We start from the raw sequence: 27,672 nt of genomic DNA, 5'->3' as shown, positions 1-27,672 counted from the left end.
TGGCTCCCGCATATCTCTATGGGACCAGTGCCTGAGAGGCAGAACTGAAAGCACTGCACTTATCTTTTGGAAGAATCAACACTTGACAAAGTATCCTGAAATGTGTTTCTCTGCCAGAAGTTATACAGCACCAGGTTGAACTGAAAATTCCTGTTGCTATGGTTGCCACTTGCTCTAAATCTCTTTACTACTCCTTGTTGAACAGCAGCAAAGGAGAATAAAAACATATACAACACTTGTAATTGCCTGGTGCATATTTTAACGTTTCTCTTTGGTGGCTGCTCTAAATTATGCAGTAATATTGCTGGCAGGTTTCTCCAGTCCCTCTTCCCTAAGAGGATACATTTTACAGTGCTGAAATTGGACACTGGGTGTAAGAATCATACATTTGAGTATTTTTTTTCAGCAGCAGATGTGTCGCATGTAATGTATTGCAACTCAAGCTGTACAAATTAAGTGGCATTTGCATTCATTAAGCATACATGAAATCTAATTCCATTAGGTCCAACAGCATTAAGGTCTGTCTGTTCCTGCTGATGTTACAGCTTAAGGACGTTATATCTTCTGGCTCGATTCTGTTTCAGAACCCAATAAAGCCAGGAATTACATCCTGGCTTGACGCCTTTGCAAATCCAGCTCAGCGAACATACAACATGAAAGCTGTAGATGTAAATTATTTATATTCATTATTGTCCAAAATATTAATTTACCAAAAAAGGTTTAACAGATTAAGCAAACTACATGCACCGTGCCCACAGCAGAACCAATTTAAAAGACAACAATGTGATTTGCTGAAGTCAAACCTCACTTCTAATCTTCCTGCTTTGTTACAGATACGATACAGAAGAACTGTTAATGTTTCATCAAGGCTCTTTAAAGAATCAAAAGCTTACAGTTACATTTCAGTCAGTTTCCCAGAAATGTTAATCTGCACAATCCCCCAGGAAAATCAGGGACACTTTAGTTTTTGAATTTCAATGTTTTTAGCTGATGTAGAAATTAAGTAAAGAAAAGGAAGGCAAAATGTGAAAAAATTTGAATCGCAGCTTTTATAATTTATTCTGCTGAAAGGATAGTTTGGATGCAGTATTACAACTACAAGCCCAAATGCAGCAAATAAACCAATGTGGACAAATCACTTTGGTGTGCATGCGTTTTCACAGAAGACATCATGACCAAGAACACAAGTCCGCCCTCCTTACTACTCCAAAATCAAATCTATCAATTAAGCAGCATGAACTGAATTTTTACTGGCATTTTCTGTAAGATGAATCCAGGTGCCAGTGTAAGTTTTCATCCACAGTCCTTGATTTCCAACTATCAAATTAACAAGGGTTCATGAAGTAAAAGTGCTTATCTTCCAAAGTCTTTGATTTCTTCTCTGATTGTTAATGGCATCATCACGCTAGTCCTCCTGTTGGAAGTACCAGCAAAATGTATGTTTCTAATGAGCTGAACGACAAATCTATTTCCATGGAGATGCAAGAAACAGAAAGGATTTAATTAATTATGTATAAATGATGCCTTATTTTCCTATAAGTAACTTCCCAGTGGTCTGAGATGTTATTTTTCATCAATCAAAGTTCTTGGCGCTATCTACAACATAATTTCAATGGCATAAGTATCCATCACAGGCAAGAGAAGATTATTTTTGCTTTTTCAAGGACTCTTTATGGAAAAGCTTATCTTTGTTTCACTTTAAAATGTGCTAAGTGTATATATTTTATTTATATATGTAAATGAAATATAAATGAAAATATAAAATTAAACTAAACTCATGGCAGCTTTACCTCCATTTCCAAAACATTCTGTCATCTCCTAAAAAGGTCCATCAAACTACCAAGATAGCCTTCGAAACTCTTCAGATCTAAGCTAAGTTACCCATAACTTTCTCCATAGCCAATGGAGAGAGATAAGAACTCTCAGAAAACAGTTAATCTCATCTTAAAATAGGTGGCTTAGATAAGAGAGCTGAGCCATTTTGGAGGTCACTGTTCCCTCTAGGAAAGCCCACGCTGGACAACTTAAATCACTTACTCTTAGAAAGCTCAACTTAACTGAGATCTCACTTGGTATCTACTTTAACTGGAATCCACTTTGAGAGCACAGTCTCAGCAGTATGTTTCCTATTAATTTATTGCAACATCGTGGGAAGAAGCTAAGAAGCTGTACATCTCTTTATTTATGAGTCAACATAAACCATTTCATCTATAACAAAAAAGCACGCAAGGGATGACTTAGCAATAAATGGTCCGGGCTGCCTTGTATCCAACAGGGGAAAAGCCATAATGAAATGTCCCAGTCATATTTAGGAAGAAATTAAATAATTTTTTTTTTAAGAAGTTGATAAAAAGTGATACTTCATTTTCTGTTTTCTAGTTGTCATACTTTTGCATTGGCGTCTATCTGGAACTTGACAGACCACAAATATGTACCTATTTCTATGACACTTAAAGCTGGAGAAATACAGAAGCCTATGATCAGAGGCCCCGGTTGCTTTGCACTGCAGAAGTGATACAAAACACGCAGAAAATGCCCTTCAGGGGAAGCTGACTTTTCTCCTGTCTACAGCTTCTCTGCAGTGTTGATCTGCATCTGCTGATCCCAGCCTTTCCACCACAATACTCTGCGCCGGACCTGTGTAAAAACATTCACCTCGAGGCAGCACGGACCCTGGGCTGGGAAACATTTCGGGACAGGGAGGTGGTGGAGGGGAGGGAGATTTTTCACGGTCCGACATAGGAAACTGCCCTTCATTACAGAGCGTACATACCTTCCTTCTTCCCTCTCAGGCCCAGCACAGAGCTCCCGTCTGTAACGAGAGAAGCATGTTTTATGTAAGTCACTTCCCAGCGGAGTCACTCATTATTAATGCAGGCAGATCTAAAGAGAGAAACCCACGGCATTTAGCAGCAAGAACCGTTAATGAAAATGTCATTAAAGAAGTCAATCTGCAAGCTATGAAATGGCCTCTCTACCTTTTTCTTTTTTTTTCCTGTCTTTCACACCTCTGCATCTCTGGGTACATTTCCCTCAACTCAATCTTTTTTGGCACCAAGTCACAGCTTTATCTGGAGGGAGGCAGGGAGGCAATGGTTTCTGGCAAACTGGTTGAGACGAGGCACTGTTGTAACTATTTATTTGTGGAAATGTGTCAGAAATACATTAGGTAGGTATGGGACTAAATGGCAAGGCTGAGGAAGCAGAGACTCCAATGACTGGCTGTAGGTTAGGCAATTGCCGGCAGCGCTGATCTGGCAGGTGCAATGTAGCCCTTTCCTACACATTTGGTAGAGTTGATGACCAAGCATCTTCTCTGCTTAGATCTTCCAAGTTCTTCATACCCGTCACTCATGTTGTTCACTGGAGTATCTTTCTGGCACATCTGTGTTTTGGGGATCTACTTAGCTGGTTCAAAAATCCTAATTCAACAATTCTGCTAGAATTTTCCCTATTCCTTCGGACTATTTCTATCTCAGTATAATGAACTATATTAACTGGAAGCAACTCTCTGATAAACTGACTTAAACTGGCAATGAACATCCCTTTTTTCTCTATTTCCCTGGGACTTCCTGTTTCCATACTTGAATGTTGAGGGCTTTCCTTTGGAAAAAGTAGCTATTGGTATCAGGGAGAGGTCACCTGGTCTGGGTGCTCATGTGCTGGCTCACGTCATTAAGTTATAAGGGGATTAGAAACCTTTCTCCTTAATTCTGATGGCTTTCGGGATCTGTACTGTATGCATGTGTTTAAATTAAGCCCCCAAAAATTCACAGATAAAGCCATTGTCTTTTATTAAAACAGCTACCGTATTAATAAAAATACCCAAGATTTTAGGCACACAGAAGGTGATGAAAGCATGTGTCCAAAAGTCTGTCCGTTTTTTTCTAACAACTTTATTGGTCTATTAAAAAATACTACTACTCTACTCAGCAACCTTATCTTCTTTGTGACCTGACAGAATTATAGCTATAACAGCCTGAAGTCCATAAGCACAGGATCATAGAAGGGTTAAGGTTGGAAGGGACCTCTGGACGTCACCTCGCCCACCCCCCCTGCTCAAGCAGGACCACCTAGAGCCCGTTGCCCCAGACTGTGTCCAAATGCCTTTTGAGTATCTCCAAGGATGGAGACTCCACAACCTCCCTGGGCAACCTGTGCCAGTGCTTGGTCACCCTCACACTAAAAAAGTGTTTCCTGATATTCAGACAAAACCTCCTGTTTAAATATACTGTTTGAACTGTACACCAGCCCTCATCTGTGCTCAGTACACACCATCTTAGCTTGTCAGTACTTTCCTTTTCCCATCAGCTTGGAAATGGGTTCAGGCTTTTACACTGCAGTGTAAAACCCACCAGTGGTAAAAGGGAAAATTACGGGTCTATTTTTTCTCAGCAAAGAGTGGCAATTCAACACATTGTGGCAAAAGATGGCCAAAAAAAAAGAAGCATCATTTCCCCATTCTGCAAAGAACAGAGGTGCTGAGAGACTGCCACCAGCAGAAGTCTGTCCCCCCTTCCCCTGTTACTGTACTGGGCAAGAGGAAGGAAAGAGTACCGAAAATGTTCACACCAGGCAGTAATAGACAGCCAGCGATGGGAGGGGAAAAGCAAAGAAAAGCTGTTTCCCTATGGAGCGTTGAGAAATAAATGGAAGTCCAACAGACAGACAAAATGTAGCCAGCATTTCAGAAACTGCTCCTTTTGCCTTTGAAACTTGCACCCCAGTTTGGCAGCTGGCACCGGGGCAGGCCACTAGCATGTCCTGGCTGCCGCAGGATGCCCATGGGACAGCCGGCAGTGCTGTGCGATAGCCCGCAGTGATTTGCTGTGGATCATCCCTGTATCCGACTGCTATTCATTGTGCAGGACACATATAACGTTATGCCTCGGTGGATGTACTTCACTGTCATGCCTGATCAAAAGTGTTGCCTTGGAGCAATCTTAGCTTGAGAGAACCCCGAGCAGTTCTGTAAGTAAAAAGTCACCCCAAGCTGACACTTGAGAGGAACAACATTAAAGTCTACTCATCTCTCTTGTGTCCCTGGCTACTTCAGAAGCTTATAAACAAAGCCTTGCTCTGCTAGCTGGTAATCGGAGAGTAAAAGGACCCTTATGCCCTTGTTCATGATTTATCAGTGCTTCCTAAATAGAAAATGAACTAAAAATGCTGACGCTAGTCATGAACACCGGAGTTTTAAGGAAAGATAGTTAAGTAAAAGATTTATTTTAAGGATATTTAAGTTAAGATAAAAATATGTAAGCTAGCGAGCTCATTCTTTCTCAAACCCAGGGGGAAACCAATGGCATAGAGACAACACTTCGGGCCTGATCTCAAGGCACAAAACAGATTAGTAACACACAGAACAGTCATATACCCATGCACACATGCCGGCAGTCCCCCCGAGCAATGCAAGCTGCAGTCCCCCAAGCATTCTCCCTCATCTCCAAGGAAATGCCTCCTCTGTGCATGGAGGTGTGGAGCAGAGATGCTTGAGCTGGGGGAGCCTGGGCTGGCTCCAGAGCCAGCAGAAGCACAGCCAGTGCAGGGCAAGACAGCATCTGTGCTAAAGTGCCTGGCTGACGCAAGCCAGGTGCGCATTTCCCATAGGCAGGGCCGTGGTGCATCTCTGCACCACACTGCTACTGTTCAGCCCAGAGGCGGTCTCAGTGTGGAGGGAAGGAAATGCTCTCCCCTTGAATCCGAATCCACTGCACGCAAAGAGCAGACAGTCCTTTTGAAATATCCTTCGGTCAGTGCTTACAGCATTACTGCCAGGAGCGTGCTTTCTTGCTCCTGGATCTAGTCTGCCTACAGCATCCTCACTATTCTCCCTAAATTGATTTTCTCCCCATTAGTACAGTAACCACAAACAAACAGATTAAATTCTTTTTCTGCTTTTGTCTTCTTCTTGCTAGGCTTATTCATAAAAGTAAGGCTCAAGTGTTGTCCTGTAGCCCTCGTAAGCTCTTTGTCCTGCTGAAATCAGCAACACACATCCCAAACGATGGGCTGCAGTCAGCAGCCACGAATGGGTTAAGTGAGTCTCTTGGGTAAAATAAAAATGCCACTTCTCTGTTAGTAGCTGAGATAGGACTTGTCTTGGGCAAAAGCACTTGGGATGGGACTGCCAGTGTTATTTATCTCAGTCTGACAAACAGCTGAAGGGAAGAATTTGTTAAAGATTCATCAACCTTTCTCATTTGTTTAAGAGCTGAGAAATCCCACGCAGCAGCCCTCTGAGCAGACCTCTTCTGAAAGCGGGGGAGAGTCCCCGGGTGAGAAAACAAGCAGGGCAGCTTGCTTAGGAGCAAGAAGAGTTACACTTTACAGATAATATCCATCAGAAAGAAGCAAAGCAGGCCACCTCTCCTTTCCCAACCAGGTCAGCAGGCACATCCCAGGTCTGGGCTACACCAGAGGTCACGACAGGCACTGGAATGGCCTCTCCACTTTTCCATTTAATGCATTTTTAATCTGCCTACGGGGATCCCAGTAACGCCACCAAATTTATCCTTTGTCGTCAGCCAGCCCCAAGCCCTTCTGTGGCACCAAGTACTTTAACAGATATCTTTTAATCTGTTCTACTAAAAATGAGAGAAAGTAGCTGTTTTCTCTCATTTTTCAACCACATGAAAGTGTAAATTTTTCATGCTTTGGAAATTCTCCTTCTTTTTACTGCAGAGTGCACCAGGGTCTCGTGTCCCAAAGTCCTCTGAAGAGCTAAGATATCAAAGATGCATATCAGAGGCTACCAAGCCATGTAAAATGGACAACCCTGAAAAAAACCCAAATGTCTTTGGAAACCTACCAAAAGAATTTGCAATCCAAAATACAGTAACTCATTTAATTTTTCTGAGCTGTTTGAAAGATCTAATGGTGCCAGACACTTAGAGATAGCTCACTAAGTTCTTCAATGGAATGTTTTTTTTTATCAGAAAGTAGCAAGTGGCTGAAACAAGTGTTTTGCAGGGAGACATAGCAGCATTGCCAGAACTTTTGTCAGGACATATTTCTCTTCTCTAGGGTGTGATTTATGGTCAAAACCCAAGAGAGGCTTAGAAACGACAATAGCCTAAAGCCCTGGGCTCTCACAGACCTGAACTTAGGACCCCTCTGTACTAGGCAGGTACTATAAATCACCAAGCTATTAACTACCTACCAAAGTCAGCCTCTCACTTTCACAGGTTGGCACTGCTCCATTTTGCATAAATAAATGAAGATTGTGAAGGAGATCCCTGATATTTCTGTGGTCAGAGCACTTTTCTGGAATGTGGGAGGCCAGCAAAGTTGAATCTTTTTCACCTAACGTGAATTGATTAATGAACTGTTGGCTATGCTGAGGATCTTGCTTTCTTTCTGAATTGTTTTCAAAAAAAATAGAAGGAACTTGGTTTCAGCCCTATACGAAACAGAAAAGGGTTTGTTGTTTTTTAAACCTCAAAGTGTACAACTAGAAAAATCGTCTCTCACCCAGCTGTTAGAGGTGACTCATCTCTGTAAGATGGCCGTAATTTTCTTTTGGGACACTCAATAGCTTCCAGGTGAGCAGCCGTGCAGCACATGGCATGGCCTGAACTGTAGGGGCTTCTAAAGCAATGCTGGATTCAATGAGGCTCCTTGGAGTTCAGGAGCAGAGATCCAGGCTTAACATAGACTTAGAGGGAAAGAGCTGGAGGAGCTGAGGAGCTGCATGGTTTATACTTCGCCTATCTCTTTACCAGGGCTCTGCTGCTTCATGCTTAGAGGGGTTCAGGACTCATGAATGAGATTTTTGTTTTAAACCAGCCTGCTTCAGGTATGGGCAATGAAATGAAACATTTGTTGCAGAGTTTTGCACTTTGGGTGGATCTAGGTCCCATTTTAGCCTTAAATCAACCTTGGGATAAAACAGTTCATTCCAGTCTAGTGCCCCTGCTTTCACCTTACCACAGGTTAACTGGGGGCCATCATACAACCAGTTATTGTGTCATGTAACCAGCAATAAAACTACCTGTCTGGATCACTGCACACTTATACATCAACAATAGGACATGATTTAGGAGTCCTTAGTCCTGCTGCTTCAGATATGAAACTGCAGTGAAGCATAGCCATCATGTCAGAAGCTGCTCTTGGCTCCGGGGTTTGGGCAGTGGAGTTTACGCAGGAGATTTCAGCTTCACCTACACAAATCAGCTTTTTCTGAGTTGTGCCATTATAAATACAGTGTGCATATATACATATGTGCACATCCCAGCTAACTGAGGCGGGAACAACTGCCTGCAGCCTGGAATTTTTACCTTTAAGCACCCCAGGATGGCTCAAAGGACAGGCAAAAGAAGTGGGCTACCTCCTGCGGCCCTTGGGCAACAGGGTATTTGCACAGTCCAATTTGCTGCGTTTTCCCATGTGAGCAGAGCTAGAGGACTGTACAGCATTAAACTTCTCACAGCTTTTCCCGGAGTCCCTGAAATCTCCTCCTTCTCCTCAAGCCCAGGCAAACCTTCCTCCCCAGGCCCTGAGCAAGGTACCTCTGAAATGGTCAGGTCTCAGGTCCCACCAGCTCCAGGAGGGAAACATATCACTTCTCTTACAGCTGCTCAGCAGGCATGAGAGCATATCATGCCTGGAAGTATATTGTCACTCTTGTCTCCTCACTCTTTCACCCCCATTTCCTCACGCAGCCACAGGAAAAAAAGAAACCAGTAACTTTATTAAAAGTACCTGCTTCACCTTTAGCAGGAGTATTTCTACTGAGAAAATATTCCCTTTGCAGGTTAAAAGTCAGCTGCACAATTCTTTAGGATAGGATAAAGCTAAGTCCCCAAGCAAAAATGTACCTGGGTGTCTAGGGATCTCCTGAAAACCTCCAGCTCATCAAAGCACTGAAATAGGTAGAGAGCTGAGAGAAAACATGATGAAAGCAGCTGCTGATCTACCTTTTCCAGCCCCAAGGAAGAGCATGTAGCTGCCCTAGCATTCCTCCAGCAATTACTTATCCTTTTCTGGAAGACTTCAGATGCTGAAGGCCCACCATCCCTTTGAAAAGCCAGTTAAAGTTGTTCTTCCCCTTTCACTCCTTAAAAACAACAGTTTCAGACTGGCTCTTACAAACATGAAATATGACTTTTCTTCTGAAAACTTCCTGTGAACATGCAATAACTCTGAAGACCTGGGAGTTGGGCAGAAATCCTCTGGGATGTAAATGGTGTTGCCTTCATTTCAGGTGTGCTGGCTGCCCTCTGAAACTGAGAAATACTGAGAGTAAACATGAAATAATACAACTATGCTTATCTGCACATACTATTCAGCTTGTGGCCATCGTCACAGCAGGTAATGCTCTCACATCCCATTTGAAGAAAGAGGTAAATATTTAACTTAAAATAAGGATATCAAGCACCTATAATTTTTCCTTTGTGACAGACTATATATTTGTGCATATGTGTATGGCAGACAGTGCTGGAAGATTTTAAACACTAAACTGTCGCATCCAGAGATTGGTAAATTAAATAATCATTCATTAGTTACCATAGAGATGCAGATGCAATCACACTGAACAAAGAAGGAGTGGGGTGGGGGAAGAAAACTGTACAAATGCTGACAGGAGCAAGGCCCTGCATTGATTTTTGTTAATATATTTTTATTTATTAAAATCCCTTGACTGCAAGACCTTGTTCCATATTCATTAGTGTTTCACCTGCCTGAAAAGGGAAATGGCAGATACTCTCATACAGCCTCAAAGAACCAAATCCTGAGCTGGAGCAAATTGGTATAGCTCGATTGACTTTGGCAGAGAGCAGCCAGCTTACAGCAGCTGGGGATCTGGCAAAAAAAAAAAAAAAAGAGCATCTAATTCTCTTTAGCTTCTACAGCAACTGAATACTACTGCATTCTCTGCTACTTTACAACTTCTTACAGCAATGCTCTCCAGTAAACAAGCACAGACAGGGAGGAGCTGGTTTTCCCAAAGCCAGCTGGCGGGTTTAGCCATATAACTGTCATTAATTTCAATGGCAGCTATATAGCTCAGTTTTCTAGTCAGCCTTGAGAATCTCATCAATAATCCCTTTGCTGCTGATAAGAAAAACAGCATGGGCTTAAGAGTAGTGCTCATCAGGCAGGGTTTAAGCAGAGCTGGATGTGCTGTCTCGCCCAGGCCCATCAGTCCTCCTGCTCACAGGTAGTGCTGCACCCAGCTGCGTCACCCAGACCCCTGCAGCACCCAGGCACTAAAGAGCCGCATCTGTCTGTAGGGGGATAAATGAGAGAGTGAGAGAGAGGAAGGACTCTGCCCTCCTTTGGGTCACTGGCAAACATCCCCATGGTCAACTGCCTGATGATAATGCTAAGCGACTGGCCTGCTGAAAGGCCAATTAAAACTTCTTAATTTATTTATGCACATGTATTTGGATAGAAGAGAGTGTGCTGATAGATAGAAACTGTGCTGAGACTAATGCCAAGGTCTGGGCTAGAGGACAGGGTCTTCCCCAAACCAGGGCAAACTGCCTGAGCCCCGATCCCTGCCATAAGCCTCCTCATCGCAGCTGGTGGCAGCAGGCAGATGAGTGCCTGGCCAGCTACCCCACACAGCAAACCAGCACCAAAGGGGCAGTTTGCACTGAAACGCCAACACTAGCACCTGACATGGTTGCAGGTCTCTTTTTTTACTCCACCACCACTTATTTGCTGGTGATAAACTATGACAAAGGAATGGGGCAGACAACTGGGACAGTAACAGCCTGGATGCAGCAAACACAAGAAAGACACCAGCACGTGTGAGTCAGACGTGGAGTGGCCTCAGAACAAATCACTGCCACAGCCCAAGTTTGTTGCTCTTTGGGCTTCTGACACGTGTCCAAAGCCAGCATAAATCTCCCAAAAGCTGTGACTAGAGTCAGCTTTTGGCTACTGGTTCTCAAAAAGTCCATGTAGAATGGGTGACCTATTGTGACCCTTTTTAGGAAGTTAAATATATCTCCTGTATATCAGAAATATTACGTAGGTGCTCCAAGAAAAATCATTAACATCGGAGAGGCAGAGGTGAAGGTAGGAAATGGGACAGCATTGTGCCCAGAGGTCTGCCTGCAGTCCATCCTCACGGCACCTGAATGTTTCTGGCCAAAATGAGCATCAGTGATTACTACAGGAGTTACCACTACCCATTAGGGACAACATAGCACTTTGCATGAATGAAGCTGGGCCGCATTGCCCAGACTGCGAGATCAGGCACTCTCCAGAATGTAGCAAGCAGGAAGCCAGGCTGAGATCCCTTCTCCCAGCTCCGGATCAGTGCTGTAAGAAAGAAAGGCCACAGAGGCATAAAGGAAGCCCCAAAATATCCAGTGGCTACTCCTACTGCAAGTAGCCCAGTCATCCCCCAGCAGGCGCCTGCAGGCCAGCCCCAAGCCAGAGATGCAGTGCGAGACTCTGTGCAATTCAGTGGAGGCTGCTGGAGCACGGCTGATGAAAGGATGCTATTTTCTGCAGTGTGGGCTAGGTGCTGGGAGCAAAGCAGCCTTGCTGCACTTCGGAGAGTGATTCCGTCCCTTTTCTTACACAATTAGCTAAAGACATCTGCTCAGTAATGTCTTAAATCCCTCAGCAACACACATGTTTTGTTTAAAGGGCCAGTGTTCTCTGGTCCTTTAGATGTGTAGATCTTATTAAATCTACTTAGAAATCTTGGATACAGTAACTAATAGCCATCTTTACACAGAAACCTTCTTGATGATCATCCCACTGGAAATGACCAACCTGTTTTATCTGGAGGTAAAAGAACCGGTAGTAAGCTTTCTCCTACTTCAGTGAAAAAAATAAAACAAAAAACCACCTCATTGCTATATTGTGAGCTGTGAGAGGAAAAAAGCTTATGTTTACAAATCATATTTTGTGTTACATTTTAGCTGATTGTAAAGACTCTCTATATACAGTCCAAGTCCTGTAAGCAGACTTCTGTGCAGAAAAAACAGTCTGAGGTTGCTCGTCTGGGTTTTTTTATTACTATTACATGTGTAAGTGGCTAATAGCCTCAAAACAACCTCTTTGCATTCACAGCACTCTGAAAAGCACACAACCTTGAAAACATGGCTCGTCTCCTCTCTTGCTTCCACAGGTGCGAACTGGGAGTAATGCTGCTGAATACAAGAGAAAAGAAGCATCTCCTGCGTGCTCCTGCAGCTGCTCTGCCCAAACTGCCCTGCGGACACCACCGCTCCCGGGGGATGTGGCCTTTTACGAGGACTCACACCTCCGGCAGAAAATCCTCCTCCCCCCGCAGCAATCAGGCGGCAGCAAATTAAACGGCTCCCCATTTCCCTTTGCAGCAAAGCAAGCGCCTCTCCGCAGCCGGGGTCTGTCCACAGGACTTTATGTTCTCCTCAGGCATCAGTAAAGCTTGGGCTGTGAACACTCTTCCCCGTATGAGACCAGTCCCACGCTCTTACCCTGTGAAGCCGTATAATGGAACCTCATATGGGGAGCACGTTGACATTGTTAAGGTTAATGATATAACAACAGAAAGCACATTTACAGGCAAACGGATGATAATAGTTGCTCGAGCGAACAATACGAGCAACATATTGCAAATTGGCCTTCGGTGTGCTTTAGCAGCGTTGTTGTTGTCATCCTATTTTCACAACGGGTAGTACGCTATCTCTGATCCTGGGGGGTGTGATACTTTCCACAGAGACTCTCTGTACATGACTGTTGACCACAGGTAAGACAAACATGCGCCCTGTAGCTTACTGTATACCCTCAGGCACCGTCGGGTGCCCCTCCTGCGGCTTTGTGGCATTCAGAGAAGGGGGTGATGCAGTTTCAGCATCGTGTGTGTCTTGCCTTTGGCTTCCCAGCCAAATGATCAACTACCGATTGCAGGTGTTTGGCAGCAAGAGGCCTTCAGTGTGAACCCAGTGAGGCATTAACTGCTTTAGCACCATGACTGCGGGGGGCGTAGAAAAGGGACTAAATCAAGAGATTCCCCTCCCCATCCGAAACCCAAGGGGGGGCTGCTTCTTGATTTCTTTACTTGTTAGTCCTGTTTCTGGATCTTTTCAGTAGTGGTCACGACTTCTTAATGGTTTCATGTGATGAAAGCCTTTGACAAGAGCATGTGTCACAGAAAGCACAGTGGTGAGCCATGGCTTTCATATATATGTTAACCAGCCTTTACAGCATTACAGGGCCCGGGTGACAAGAGTAATTCAGTTAAGTTGCAGCAAAGTACATGGTTTCTGTGCTATACATCAGAAGACGGAGGAGCGTGGGACTGAAAGGCGAACAGCCAGAGAGCAGCAGCTCCATGGCGTCCCACAGCACACAGTTAATATGGAAATGCTGCTGTGCGAAACACGTGGGACACGCTCTGCTGGGGACAGCGCTGCTGGGACCACTGCATCGGGAAAGCATGCTGTGAAGAAAAGCCTTTCCAGCCAGACAAGTGTTTATGCACAACTTAATGCTGAAGTGAGAATTCGGGACAGCTTGAAGCATTGAAGAATATCACGTTTCTGCTGCAGATAGCCAGATTTGCCCACAAGCAAAATTCACTCAGAGAGATATACAAAATGAATTTGCTTTTCCCTCTGATAATGTCATCCCTTCACATATAAGAGGAATTTCTGGAAAATCTGCCTTTGAATGAAACTCATGCCTCTAAACATCTTGGGAGCTTTTTTTGAAAATCTAACTTAAAAAGTCCTGGTTTCCACCAAAATAACAGTTATTTAGAAAATTACAATAGAGGCAGCATTTGCCCACATTTGCAGTCCCTAAGGAGAGCTACAGAATAAATGCAAGTATTCTGCTTTGCTGTTTTTTTTTTTAATTTAGTATATTCTACAGAGGCTTAAAAAGTATCATCTACTATAACACAGAATCTTGACATGAGCAGACAGAATAATACGAAACCAAACATTTCTGAGGTTAACTCAGAGCCATTTATTGTATTTCTATTTCTAGGCTTCAATTAGAGTAACATAATTTGTAAAAAGCTGAACAGGTAATCAGAGTGCAATCAACAAATCTTCTTAAAAAAAAGAGACAGAGAGAGAAAAGATTTAAACAACAAGCTTTACAGATAGGAGGATAAAAGTAAATTCACTTCTACAGCCCCATGGGAAAATCTAGATGTAATCAATTCAGGGTAAAATTTAATTAAAAGACAGAGCAATGGGATGGGGGACAAAATTCAGGTATATAGGAAATCTTTGAGAAATACTCCTCTGAGAACACAGTGCAATCATTGTTATTCTGCTCATACAGTTGAGTCGTATCAGTAACCAATCCATATACATGCATCATCCGACTCACGGGGAAAAAAATAGATTCACTTTCTCCCCTGCCCAAGTAACTCCCAGCTTAGAGGGGTTAAAAGCCCATAACAACTGCTTCATAGCATTCCAAATATTCCTGTGCCTATCCCCAAAATAGTAACCGATCTATCAGTTCTCCTTTATCTAAATCTTAATTTCCCATTGGCCTGCCACATAATTTTGGCTGAAAATGAATTAGAAATTAAGCATAATAATAATAATAATTAAGGGGGGGGGGAGAGATAAGGGACACTCAGATTTTCTTTAACTAAAAAACAGTATTGAGCTCCCCGAGAAAGAAACTTATTCACTAGTCACATAATTCATTATTAAAGACAACCTTGTAACTCATAAGCAACATTAAGTTAGTGTACACTACAGATAGCAAATTATGTAAAACTGCATCAACTATCATGTACTTATTATAATCAAAAGATTATACAGTTCCCTTAGAAAACACTTGGGAAATGCTAGCCACTGAAAGACGGTGTGATGAAAAGACACGTAACAGAAATGGCAAAGCGTCTGATGTAGCTCAGAAAGTGTTCCACTCATCTCTTCTCCCAAGTAACAAGCAATAGAACAAGAGGAAACAGCCCCAAGTAGCGCCAGGGGAGGTTTAGACTGGATATTAGGAAAAATTTCTTCACTGAAAGGGTTGTCAAGCATTGGCACAGGCTGCCCAGGGAAGTGGTTGAGTCACCATCCCTGGAGATATTTAGAAGACACCTGGATGTGTCGCTTAGGGACATGGTTTAGTGGTGGACTTGGCAGTGTTAGCTTTACGGTTGGACTTGATGATCTTAAAGGTCTTTTGCAGCCTAAATGATTCTATGATTTGATTTGAAAAGCATGCAAAAATCAAGCATAAAATGCCAAGGGATAAATTAATTAAATCCTTCATTGCAAACTGCAGATGATATACTGCATTTCATCTATTAGACTTTTTTTCTGCCCGGACACTGCAGCACACGATGGGCCAGATCCTCAGCCAGTGGCAGTTGTTACCAACCTGTGACTCAGCTCAGGTACCCGCACACCAGAGGAGTGCTGAGAGTGGACCCAACAACACCACATAAACAGCTCAGCACCAAGGGCGTGCAAACAGAAACAAAAGGCACCTGGTAGGTGGGTCAGGTACCTTCAGCGACCTGGAAAGAGCACTCAGCACCTTTGCAACCACACTACAAGTCCAGACAAAGGCCAAGGGAAAAAAATTACCGTTTCAAACTTCCACCTGAGTAGAGAACATTTTGTCAGGATAGTAAATAGGTATTTCGGTACTTGCAGTAGTGAGAATATGCAGGAAGATTTTCACAAGGTTGGTCAGTTCTGCCAACTGTGTGAGGCTGCTCATGGTGTGCTGCTCCCTGGAGACACTTCCAGTGCAGAAACAAGTACAGCCAGTGGTCCCAGGCTGCTCCGCGGTGAACTCTTGTGGTCACTGCCCAAAATATAAATAGCTCCTATCCATCACTACCACTCCCTGTAGGCTTCTAACTCCTCAGTGTCTGACTTCGTTGATCTTTCCCTGGTATATCTGTGCCTTTTCAGAGGCCTCCAGGTCACGCTGTAGCATGCAGCTGCAGGAGGAGGGAATTTGTGGGTGAAAACTACCCCTGTCCACATAAGACCTATTTTCCAGATAAATATAGGGTTGTCTAAAGAGTAACCACCAAGATTTTCAGGTAAACTAAAAACCGAAACAGGAACCCAACCCTAATTTCAAAACAGCTTTTCTGCTGCACACCTGTGACTCCTGCACATGTACTGGAGTTCTGCACCTGTATGTTTAGAACTGGCCTGTGCCCTCATGGTGCGAGGACAGGGAGCTCAGTGATGGGCTATAGGGAAACCTTGAGGCTAGGCAGTGAGAAAAACACTGTCAGGAGGAGGCAGTAAAAGTGAAAAACAAGGAGAAATGTATCTCCCTAAACTCCCAGTAACTTTCATGCTGTCCCCCTAACACTAGGAGGCAAAATGTTTCAGGCAGAAATGTAGCTGTCTAAGTTGACGGTATCCCTTCAAAACTCTGTTCTGATGATAATCAAGAGCCTCCTGTTTGCGTTGTCTTGGCAGTGGTTTCCAACTTTCAGAAGGAAAATGAGAGAATCTGCATAAGAGAGATTAAAAAGTCTCTCATTCATAGACGCAAGGAAGACATTGTTCCATTTTGTTTAAACGGCCTTTATAAAATGCTCATTGCCTATCAAGTGACAAATTAATTATGGGTAGGGAAAACCAGCAGGCAGCGCTGCACTCAGTTTGACTGAGGGTGGGGAAATGTGCTGGCTTGTACCACCAAATGCAGAAAGTGCCCGATCCACGGGAAGCTGTCCCAAATGCAAGATAATTTTAAAATTAAATTTAAAATTTAAATTTCCACATGAAAGGATGACACTGGTAAGAACAAATACTGTTCCTCTCTCAGTCCCACTTTCTCTGAGTAAATGTGCATGCTAAAGGGCTTTTACTTCAGCTGAAACAGTGTATCACATTAATGTGCTTTTTTAAACTTCTGTTCTAACTGCTAGGAAAGCAAAAGTGAAAAACAAGTTAGAAGCACTCAAAAAGAAATGAAAGGCAAAAACCCTAACAGCCAATAAGGGTTCTAATACAAAGCAGAAGGAATACACATATAATGTAGATGTATACGATATTTGCTGGATGCTAGCTGGAATTCTGGATATGCTGGGTGAGCCACAGTCAGGTTTTGCTTAAAATCACTTTACGGTTCAGTGTGCCAGGGGTTAAACTGTGTGTTACAGAAACCTCCTAGGATTTTAGGCCTAAATAGCAAAAATTCATGACACCAGCTATTTGTAAGAAATTTCGCCAGCATGGCAAAAAGTTCAGCTGAATAAAAAGTCCAGGTGTATGCTCTGTGTGTGCTGGATAAGCACTGCGTATTGCCCAAACCGAGATGTGTTTTGAAAGTTCACTCCCAAAGACAACACTAGGGACGGTATTTTTTCCAACCTAAAAAATCCCTCTATTGATTTTCTTCCCTTTAAAGAAATCACATGCCTACCACATTTCAAATGAAACCCTCCATCCTGCAAAAGCACTTGTTTTTCTGCCGTTGCTTCTCCCTGGGTCTCAGTAGGGGTGCAGCTACACTCTTGAAATGTGTATACAGCAGGCCAGCACGCTGCTCACCCGGTGTGTACTTCAAGTCCCTGCAGGCAGGCAGGCTGGGCTTACTGCTAACAGCAACTGCAGAATAAGAGATTCAGAAGCGCTAATGGAAGCCCTGCTGAAGACACTGAAGAATTTTTCGGACACTATAAGAAGCAAGCTGTAAGCAGGTTTATAATTACACATCACGGTTCACACATTAAGCCCTACCTAAACTTCTGGCCTTCCTCTCCTTCTCTTCACCCCCAAATCCTCCTATTTGTTGTTTTCCTTTCTTTCTTTTCTTCTTCTACACAAACTGTGCTCTTGGCCTTTTGCGTAGGTTTACAAGATCTACTCCTGACCTACTTTTCTATTGTTACTCCTGCAGCTCTCATCAAGAAACTTGGCAGAACCAAAAGGCTTAGTAGCAAGGCAGCGAGGTCCTCTAATGAGCTACATCAGTGAGCAAACCTTCCCCAGCCTCACCCTGCCCTTGTTTCAGTTTCTTTGTCATTCAGGTCAGGAGCAAGCTCTCAAAGGAAGAAGCCTGATCTCCCTCATGGAGCAAAGACTCCGGAACCAGGCTCTTGAATTTAACCAGAATAGCAGGCCATGAAGGACCCTAGGAGCAAACAAGGACATTTGGAACTTTTAGGGAAGAAACCAAACTCACTTGTCCTACTTGGAGACTTACAGCTTTGAGCAGAAACGCCTGACTTGGCGTACCACTCTCGGAAGATGGTAACATGACAAAACCTAACAGTAAATGCAAAGATACAAATACAGCCAAGGACAAGAAAAAAGGACAACGTGGTTAACTTGGGTATCACACTTGTCCAAAGAGGTAACAAAGAAAGTGACAGTGAAAATGCGTAGTTTTGGGTTTCCTCCTGCTCATTTACTTTTTGTGTCTGGCAGAACTGTGTTGCATTTCACTCTTTCATCTCTCAGCTGTTCTCCATCCCTGCAAGATAACCCATACACCAGGTGCCCATGTGCGCATATGGCTCTGCCGCGGCTCTGACCCCAGCACAGAGAGGCACCCCGTCAGTCAGCTGGCAAGGCTTGCAGCATGGTTTATATGTTTCACCCTTGCTGAAAAGGTCCTTTACAAAGCTCTGCTGACCTCTACCATTCCTAACTAATAAAGGGAAAAAAAAAAACCCTAAGAAACTGGAAGGAATTTTAACAGGAGAAGTCAGTGCATGCTCTTTTTTTACAGGGTGTTATAGTAGAAATGGAAACCTTTTGCAACTGAAAAAGCAGCTAGACATGGAGCATAACCAACACCAACACTTCTCACATTGGGGAAACTTCAGTTCCAGATCTGGAGCTTTACATTATCTCTAGCCTTCACACATCCTGTTACGGCATCAGGGCTCCAGACAGCGCAACCACTGGCACAATATAAAGGAAAGTTTTTGGTTTTCTGGGCAAAGTTGATGTTTCCGGCTTCCCTAGTATTCTTGCTAGGTTGCAACTATAAGTGCTGTTCAAGAAGAGAAGCCCTTCATTATGTACAGTACAGCATCAAGCTTCAAGCAAGTGCAGAACATGTGAAAGTGGCGAGAATTACTGCTGTAGAAGCTCAAGTAGTTTTTCCACAGTATGAGCAGACTCACTGACACCATGAGCTGCACTTGGTCCCAGATCATACTAATATGTATCTCAACCCTGACACAAAGGGAGTACCTCTCAGGGACGCATAGATTTTTTTGGCCAGAAGGGTCTATTATGATAATTTAGCTTGGTTTCCTGAACAGCACTGGCAATGTCCATTCGTTTAGTAGCCCCTTTCAAGAATACCATCAGAGGAACCAATTAATTTTGTTTGTGACAGCAGTGATCATTTGCAGAATGCCACCTCTCGCCTGCTAACGGCTTCAAAACAGCAGCCCCCCTTCTCTGGGGCCAAGAACAGCCTTTGGACGCCAGTTAGGGAGCCACGTGTGAACCCGCGAATGATGGCTGAAACTCTCTGTACGTAGTTACTCATTCCCTGTGTGATCCAATGTGTTAGTGACAGAAAATCACAATCAGCTATTTTCTCTTAGCTGGCTTTAAGTACCCGCAAACTGTGATTTCCTGTTCTAGAAAGAACACATATTCATGCAGCTATGAAGCTGATAGCCTCACTTATTTAAGCTGATACTGTCTGCTTTTTGCCTGTGTAATTTCAGAGGAGTTTCCAACATAATTTACTACATCCATGCAAATACTTTGCCACAAATTATATTGATAATATATATCCTCCAGCTTGCAGATCAGATAAGATCTCAGCACATTGTTTAAAGATCTGCCTTTTATACAATCAGAGACTGTGCCAAACAGCAGTACATTACAAAGCAAAGCCTTTGTTTATAAAAGAAAAAAGTAACCCCCCACTGGAGATCATCTTGTGGTGTACACAGGAAATTATAGGAGTAAAATTAGACCACTATAGTTTAATAATTAAGGTTACACTCCCAGGACTGTCATTTTTCTTGAACGATATACTTTTTCCTGACCCCCTTAATCTTTTTCACAGGGATTTAAAATAGAGTATTTTACTTCATGTTGGATCAGTTGAGGGTGTAAACATGGTCACTGACAGACACAAGGTTCATCAGTGTGCCTCCGGGTATCAGCATCCATCTGCTGTCTGTGTTTGTTCACATGCTCAGGGTTGAACTAATCACCAGATTTGGAACGGGGAAGCGACCCTCTTCCAGATTAGCTCATCAGAGACTTCTGGGTTTTGTTTGTCTTCCTCTGCAGCAGAGTGCATGGTCCGGAAGCATTCGCAAATGTCACCCAGCAAATCTCCTGCTAGCTAGGAGGACTTAGAAATGCCCTCGATCTCTCCTGTTCACCTCCTGTGGCACAATTTTTGTGGCATTTGGTCTTCTAGTACAGACTTGGGAGTTTGTTGTGAGAAGCCTAGAAACAGAGCATCCCAGGGTGAGATGAGCTACCGTCCACAGGACTGTGCACATGCAGCATGCCTTTCTGCAATTTGAGAGGCCCTGTCTCGCTGACTCAGGTGATGCCCTTCAGTTCTCTATCTGTAGTTCACCTGTGTGGCTGATCCCTCACTCTGGGATGACTGCCATGGAGGGAGCTCTGCAGGTATTGGGGATGCATCTTGCCTACATATCTCCACACGTACATGACTGAGCTCTTGGCTCTAGGTTCATTTAGAGTGTGAGGAGTCAAAGAGGGGTTCATCATCTCTATTCATCTCTATGTTCAGTCTGCATTTGGTCAGACGAGTTCCACCTGCAATAACGATACCATTTCAGGCTCCAGCTTTAACCCCCTGTGTCAACATAAACAATGTGCTGGACCTTGCTTTATGCTCTCCTTGTGAAAAAGACTCTTAAAATTAGTGTAAGAAAAATAAAGCAACTGACTGCTCTGTTTGCCTGCCAACCTTACCAAAGATTGAAGTGTGGAGATCAAGGTCACTCCACTCAATCGTAGATATTTAACCAAGCCAGCTAAACAAGCCTTGGCTCCTATACAATCAACAGACAAAAGGAGGCTCCTCAGAGAGGCAGTCAGTTAATCTGAAGACCTGACAGCTCTGGAATAGCCTCTCTCCCTCCCTGCAGCAGAGGGCAAATGTGACTAGGTTGCCCCTGCTAAGCAGGATGAATGCAGGCCTTAGAGATGAACAAACTGGGAAGACATACAAATGAGAGGAGTAGAGACTGGAATGAAAGCTGCTGCAAATTTGACACCAGTTTTGTGCAGCATGTGTTTCTCACACACAGATTTGAGGTGCAGGGGTTGCATTTTCCCCACCCCTTGCTGAGAAGCGCACACAGCCGTCCCCTCTCGGCGTGGGCTGCCTCACCACAGCCAGATACTCACATGCCATTCCAGGCTGCGGCACCATGTTCTTGGTGCACTCAGGAGAATGAGCCTTTTTTCCTGTTTAGGATCAGCCTACAAAAGCACAGCTGAGTTTTCAGAAAGTATTTTACCCCCTGCCTGCTTGCAATGATACAGATAGCTTCCAACAGAAGTGAGAAAGTATTGGGGCGAAGGAATCCTCCTCTGAGAATTTCCAGTGTTGAGGCCTTCATGAAAGATGTCATTAGAAAGAAATGAATGAATGCATTTGTCAGCCTCTGGGAGGTTTCAGAGTGGCTTCTATTTTTATCTCTTTTTATCCCTTGAAGGAACTGAGAACTAATATTTGCAATGCTTGACTGAGGATATTAATGTTTCAAAAAGCTGCCATTCCTTCCAGGGCAGGAAATAGAGTAACCTGTTTGGTTTTTTTTCACTGGTTTGTCTCTTGAAATGAAATTTCTTCAACTGTGTTTCCAGTAAGATGTGCCTGCAGGACCATCCAAACCTTCTCCTCCTGTCTATTTATCCAGTATCGAACCTTAACAAATCTGAACGATGTGTGACCAGCTAATACATGACCAAAATGCACTTCTTTTACTTTTCGTGCAGTATTTTTGCTATGATATGAGCTATTGTCTAGTCTGGACTTAGAGGCAGCCCAAGACACCACAGGTTCATGTAAAATCATGATATGTGTTTACTGAAGATAAAATGCTGAGAGGAAGAAAAAGAAAAAAATGAAAAAGATGTTTTCAGAACAGAATAATCTCATGGCTAACTGTTATAGTGGTACCAAACTCTGTGAGTGTAATGATTTGCCTGCCTGGAGCAGAAATATTTCTACTTAGAGTTAGTAGAGTGGTAAATCATTAGTTCAGTTACCGGTATATTCATGCCTCGTACAAGCGCCTGCAAATATGAGAAGGCTTTTTGAAAAATCATCACCCGCTACTGCAAGACTAGATGAGACTTGTCTAAAAGACTGTTGATGTTGCATTTGATGAAGCCGAAGGGTCACTGCTGAGCACACACTATTACCTTGCCAGGGGCTAGGTCTATTGTCAGAGCAGCGTTTCTGGCCTCCATTGGCCTGAACAGCACACTATCAGCAGAGGAAATTGAGACTGGAGATGCCATCAAAATGAGATGACAAAGAGCTCACTGCGTAAGGTTATATTAAGGACCCTTCCCTTATGGATCAAAGTTTCATATATATTTTCATTCATTACATTTCAAATCTCACTCTTCACGACACGAAACCATTACCAGCCTAGTCACATGCTCACTGTCTCAGGACGAAGTGTGGGGAAGAGGACGAGACACTGGAAGCTCTGAGTGCCCTGCCACAGAAACAGGGTAGGCTTGCATTTTTTCTGAACTTTTTCTTCATGATTATTTCCTCTGCAAAATTAAAATAAGCAATTTAAAGGCAAACTTGAATTAGCGTATTGAGGACAGCTTATTATTTATGAGATGGAAATCAGGATCTTGGATGACTGAACTCATTAAAGACCATTTGGAATAGTTCCCATCTATTTCTTCCACGGTACCCACACAACAAATAATTCACACAGTAATTAATGCCACGTCTTCCCAAACAATACATGCTTCCGACAGGAACTGCTCAAATAGGAAATGCACGGAACTGCACTGAAATAGCAATAAGCTTAAAATACATACCAGCAAACCCAGGAAACTTTGTGTGAGGGCTTCAGGTGCTTTAGCTGAACTTACTGGGCAAAAGACATCCCTGAATTGGCTCAGAGAAGGTCAGTGGAGTTAGGCAAGGGGGGAGTTTGGCCAGCCAGGCCTCTGCACTGGCACAGTTCTCGTCTGACCTTGTGTCAGGGGCTTACAACAGACAGCGCCCTGTCTTTCTGCCCATGCAGACTACACGGTGTAGCACAAGAGAAACAAGCCTGTTTTCCTCCCTAGCTGTAGCCCACAGGGCTATTTGAACAGCAGTGGATTAAATACATTTCCAGCATTGCAACTACCTGTGAAAAGTTGCTACAGGCATAGCTATGCTCTGCAACAGAGCGCAGCCCTGGGATCCCCTGGATGCGGCCAGCCGAGGAACCGGCAGCAGGACAGCTGTGTCAGCAGAGTGCCGTGCCTGGACTAGCCCTCTCAAGAGCTGGGGAGATAATTAGCTCAGGCAGGCTGCCACATTTTCAGCGCCTAAGAGCACTGCATGGCAGCATGGCAAGCTACGCAGATGCACCAGCCTCTCAGAGCGTCTCCCCTTGTGCTGCAGTGCCCACTCCTGAAACATAGGAAGGAGCTGGTCAAGTCTTGCAATAAGTAATTGCTCACTTCCAGCTGCTCTTCACTGCTTGTGAAGGGCCAGTAGACTTACCACTGGGCTGTGGTACTGCATTTCAGGGGCAAGCAAAACAGTCCTGATGATAGCCACTCACCATCACGCCCTAGGGCAGGGGCCTGGGGGGCTGTCAGGGATGCTGTCTGCTCTGTGCATCCCAGAGATTTGTTCCCTTCCAGGGGTTACTTATCCACTCAGCATCTCTGCGAAACACTGGTCATGTCTTATGAGAGGAACTCAGGCACAGAGAAATTAGATCTTCCCAAGGAAACCTATGGCAAAAGAGAGCGTTGAAGCTAGATCTCCAGATTCCCACATTTGTCATCCTAAAACATAGCTTATTCTTTCCTTCTAATCAATTAAGCATCCTAACAGGCAATGATTTTGCCATGTCCATACATTTAAGTTTCACATCACAGCTACCACCATGGTAAATAAGAGTCAGCAAGTTGCAGACATTAGCAGGACACCAGTGGGAAGTACTCCATACTTGCTGCCTGGCAGAGTACAAGTAAGGACAGAAACTTGAAGGGATGAAGTGTGCAGGAGGGACATTGCTGTTGAGATCCCTGGAACGAAGCTGTTAGCCGAGAAAAGGACCTCATCTTTGGAGTGGAAATCCGACTGCCAGGCAAGCCAGGGACAAATGTTCATTAGAGAGCCATTTCTCCCGCAGTCCACCTTACTGAACCATGAGATTGCCACGTCTCCTTAGAAAACAAGAAGGGACGTGAAAAATACAGGGTTAGTTGGTTTCTCATTTTGCAGCCTCCACAAGCAACTTCATTCCTCCTGTTCACTAGGCGGGGTGGAATATTTCTGCCCCCTTCCTACCATGCACAGGCACTTGAGTATCACTCAGCTTCATGTACGACCAGTGAGGAGGATCTGGTCCAGCTCTGCAACTCTGCATAACAACATCCCTGGCTCTTGTTGCTTTGCTCTCTCTAAAGAAGAGCTCTCAAAGCAATCAAATTGATTTTAATTTGTTTTTAAAGGGAAAAAGAGAAACGGCTTAGAGGTTGAAAATGTGCAGTGAACAAAACAGCTGTACTGTAAACCTCTGAAAAAACATACTTTACAATGGTAATTACAACAGATTAAACAATGAGTGTCATCAGTGCGATGGTACAACACAAACAGTACTAACTGTTTCCTACTCAAATATTTGCAGAGATCTCCAATTTTTTATTTTAATGAAATTTCATCTAACTATTTACTTGTCTTTAAGAACCACCCTGAGGCTCACAAGTGCTTTCACCATCAGAAGCTCTGTCAGATATCTGAACTAAAATTTGCCCACAATGGTTCCCAGCTTGAACCAGAGGAACGTAGCTTTTTAGGAGGTGGCGAGTCTGAAAAATCCCTGCCTACAGAGAGAATGCTAAACCCTGAGAGGGGCTGAGGACCTATCCTGCTCTACAGTTACAACAGGAATTGTAAGGACCCCCACACCTTGAAGAAAAGTTTTGGTACAGATTTTCTCCACTTCTCAAACATATGCACTCAGCTGGGCTGCTGTGTGATTAAGCTGTCCTCCTTGGACGAATAAGCACCTGGAATCCTGTCGTCATTCACTACATATGTGCATGACAAGTATGGGCTGCACCCATGAAGCCAAAGAAAATAAATCGATCCCTTTGAGAACTTTCTGAAAGCTTCCCAGCTATTGGATGGGGAGTAACACAATTTAAACAATGATACATTAATTAATGCTAAATGACAGCATGCAAACCCATGGGGTTTCCATTAATACCGAATGAGCTCATGATGGTTTATATCAAATAACAAAAAAGACTGATGATAAAGCCTCCATGTGCTAATGACACCCAGTCATTTAAGGAAATTGGCTTTGCCTGTTGCTAGGCACTATGCAAAGAATATTCAATGGGCTGAATCCTGAGGCTGACCTTTCACTATTGTTTTGTTTTAAGCAAAAATGTCTATTGGCTTTAATAAGAACTTTTTTTAAATAAAGGAAATCACCTCACATGTGACCCTTATGGATATGTCTCACTGTCATGCTCAATATAGTTGTCTAGGCTCCTGTATTTGTGACATCCTGCTTCCTGTTGGCTCTCACAGTGTGATTCTCTCTCAACTAATTGCTAGATTTTCCCATGTTTCCTTTAAGTGTCTGCTTGAACCAAGTTTCCCCAGATCCAAGAAAGATGATGAGGACTGCTCAGTACAGAAGGAGAAGTTGTGTTTTGCTGCAGTTCCATTAATCCTTGAAGGAATTTGGAATCAGAAGGCAAGCTGCCATGGGTTGTATTTCCACGCTGGCTGTGAAAGCCACGGATTCACACATATCTTAAAGGCCAACCATTCCCCCCCACCCCAAGGTAATGAGAAAACAATCCTGTGTGCCACCCCTGCTGACTTTGCAGAAGTAACACTGCCATAAGCCTTAACTGTCACCACTCTGAGAAAGCAAAACACTAAGGACACCAATGAAATCTTTAAAAAGAGAGGAAATAGACCGGTGTTTGCCAAACGGAGAAGGGCCACACGACTTGGCAAATAATGTTTATCTTAACACTCCCAAAGTCTGATAAACATAGTAGAGAATGAAAATAAACATGAGAGCTATCATACTAAGTAAGAGGAGTTAACAAGCATCTTTAGGGTAGCAACGCAGGGGAGGTATTTTGCAGCTGTATGTCTCAGTAGATTCTGTACCAGCTGCCCTGACCACCCAACTGATGGGGCAGATTTGCGGACAGGAGGGCACATGCCGAGCAGTGGGGAGAAACCGCGGTATCCTTCATTTTGTTGGATATCAAAATGCCTGTGCCAATAATTCCATTGCAACTGTTCCCAGGCTGCTCCATACATCAGTAGGTCTGGGTCAGCACGAAAATGAGGATCATGAAGTAGAATCTGGACACAGGAAACAGCAAAGCTCCCGGCAAAACTCTGCACAATACAACGAAACATATGCAAAAAGGAATTTCTGAATAGATTTAACATTCTCCTTTGAATTTATTCCTTTTCAAAACCTTTTCTAGATTCTTCAAGAGAGAAACCTAAATATATAGCAAAAACCTCAAATGCTTTGCTCATGCATTTTAAAATTTTTCATTTTTTCTGAACTGAAGAAGAGAGTTAATGAAAAACAAGTTATCGAAGGCTGCCATCCTTACTGCTGAATTTCTTCCTTTCTTTGACCTTTCACAAGTGGCTGACAACAGACAACTGAGAAAAGACTAAATAAGTCTTCTCTGGGTGGCATTTTAAGCTGGAGTATTTTAAGAACTACTATTACGTTGCAGCTGAATATTCCAGCAGACTGCCTGACCCCCTTCTGAGTCAGAGTGCCACCAGGCTACATATTTGCACAAATTCCAAGCATCGCCCTGCAGATTCTGCACAGAGAAGAGCAATTTTATATCCAAGCGAACAATGGCTCTTCACTCCAGCATTTGATCTGTAAAAAATGCAATCTTTAGAACACCACCAGGACAGGTAGATTTAATTGTAGACCTAACAAAATCCATGTTTTCTGAAGATCTTTTTTTTAACAGTCATACTTCTCCATCCATAAACAGGGACACACCTGTATAGAGAGCTCTCTTTGTGTAGAGAGATCAATAAATCTGCAATTTTATAGAAATTAAGGGCAAAATAAGGCATTTCAGAACCTTCAAAAGAAAGATTTGAGCCAAAGTTGCTAAGTTGTTGCTAATGATACCAATTGCCTGGGTTGGCATTTTTGAGACAGAATGTTAGTACTTCAAACATACAAATAAGGTCAGTGAAAGACTTCCCTGAATCAGCAAAATTCCTCAGTCTTCCAGACTGTTAGAAAAAAAGAGAAGCACTGAATTTTAGTTCTAAGAAAGGAGGACTGAAGAGATTGCACTGAGAAGAACCAGAGCTATTTTAAAAAGATTACCGAATGTAACTAATGTAGATCTTAAAGTACCTGCTGTCTTCGGGGCAGTAGCAGGGAATGAAACTTGGCTCCATATCCCTGCCTCTCTGAGGCATGCCTGTTTTCTAAATCACTCCTGTGACATGCAATCTGAAGAAGTGTTATCACAAGTCTCCTTAAAATGGTGGTTGGTAGAAACTGGGGCTGTTGGAAAGAAAAAG

The 27,672-nt window shown here is 43.4% G+C and overlaps 2 long non-coding RNA genes across 3 annotated transcripts in view; both read right to left on the bottom strand.

Annotated features, from left to right (window-relative positions):
• Positions 1 to 2,771: 2,771 nt before the first annotated feature.
• The window catches only part of LOC142055476 (uncharacterized), an 89,945-nt gene continuing 65,044 nt past the window's right edge, over positions 2,772 to 27,672 (bottom strand). Inside the window, exon 4 of one of the 2 annotated variants that reach the window (XR_012659943.1) lies at positions 2,772 to 2,812. This is a non-coding gene — a long non-coding RNA (uncharacterized LOC142055476). The other variant, XR_012659942.1, reaches the window with a different exon arrangement.
• Positions 26,091 to 27,649, bottom strand: LOC142055832 (uncharacterized). Its single transcript, XR_012660079.1, has 2 exons — positions 27,503 to 27,649; positions 26,091 to 26,493 (listed from the first exon to the last, which is right to left on the bottom strand). It is a non-coding gene; the product is annotated as an uncharacterized LOC142055832 (long non-coding RNA).

This window comes from Phalacrocorax aristotelis, chromosome 3, assembly GCF_949628215.1.
Source record: "Phalacrocorax aristotelis chromosome 3, bGulAri2.1, whole genome shotgun sequence".
Taxonomy (NCBI): domain Eukaryota; kingdom Metazoa; phylum Chordata; class Aves; order Suliformes; family Phalacrocoracidae; genus Phalacrocorax; species Phalacrocorax aristotelis.
The sequence above is the reverse complement of the archived record's forward strand: the minus strand, read 5'-3'. Positions and strand labels throughout refer to the sequence as shown.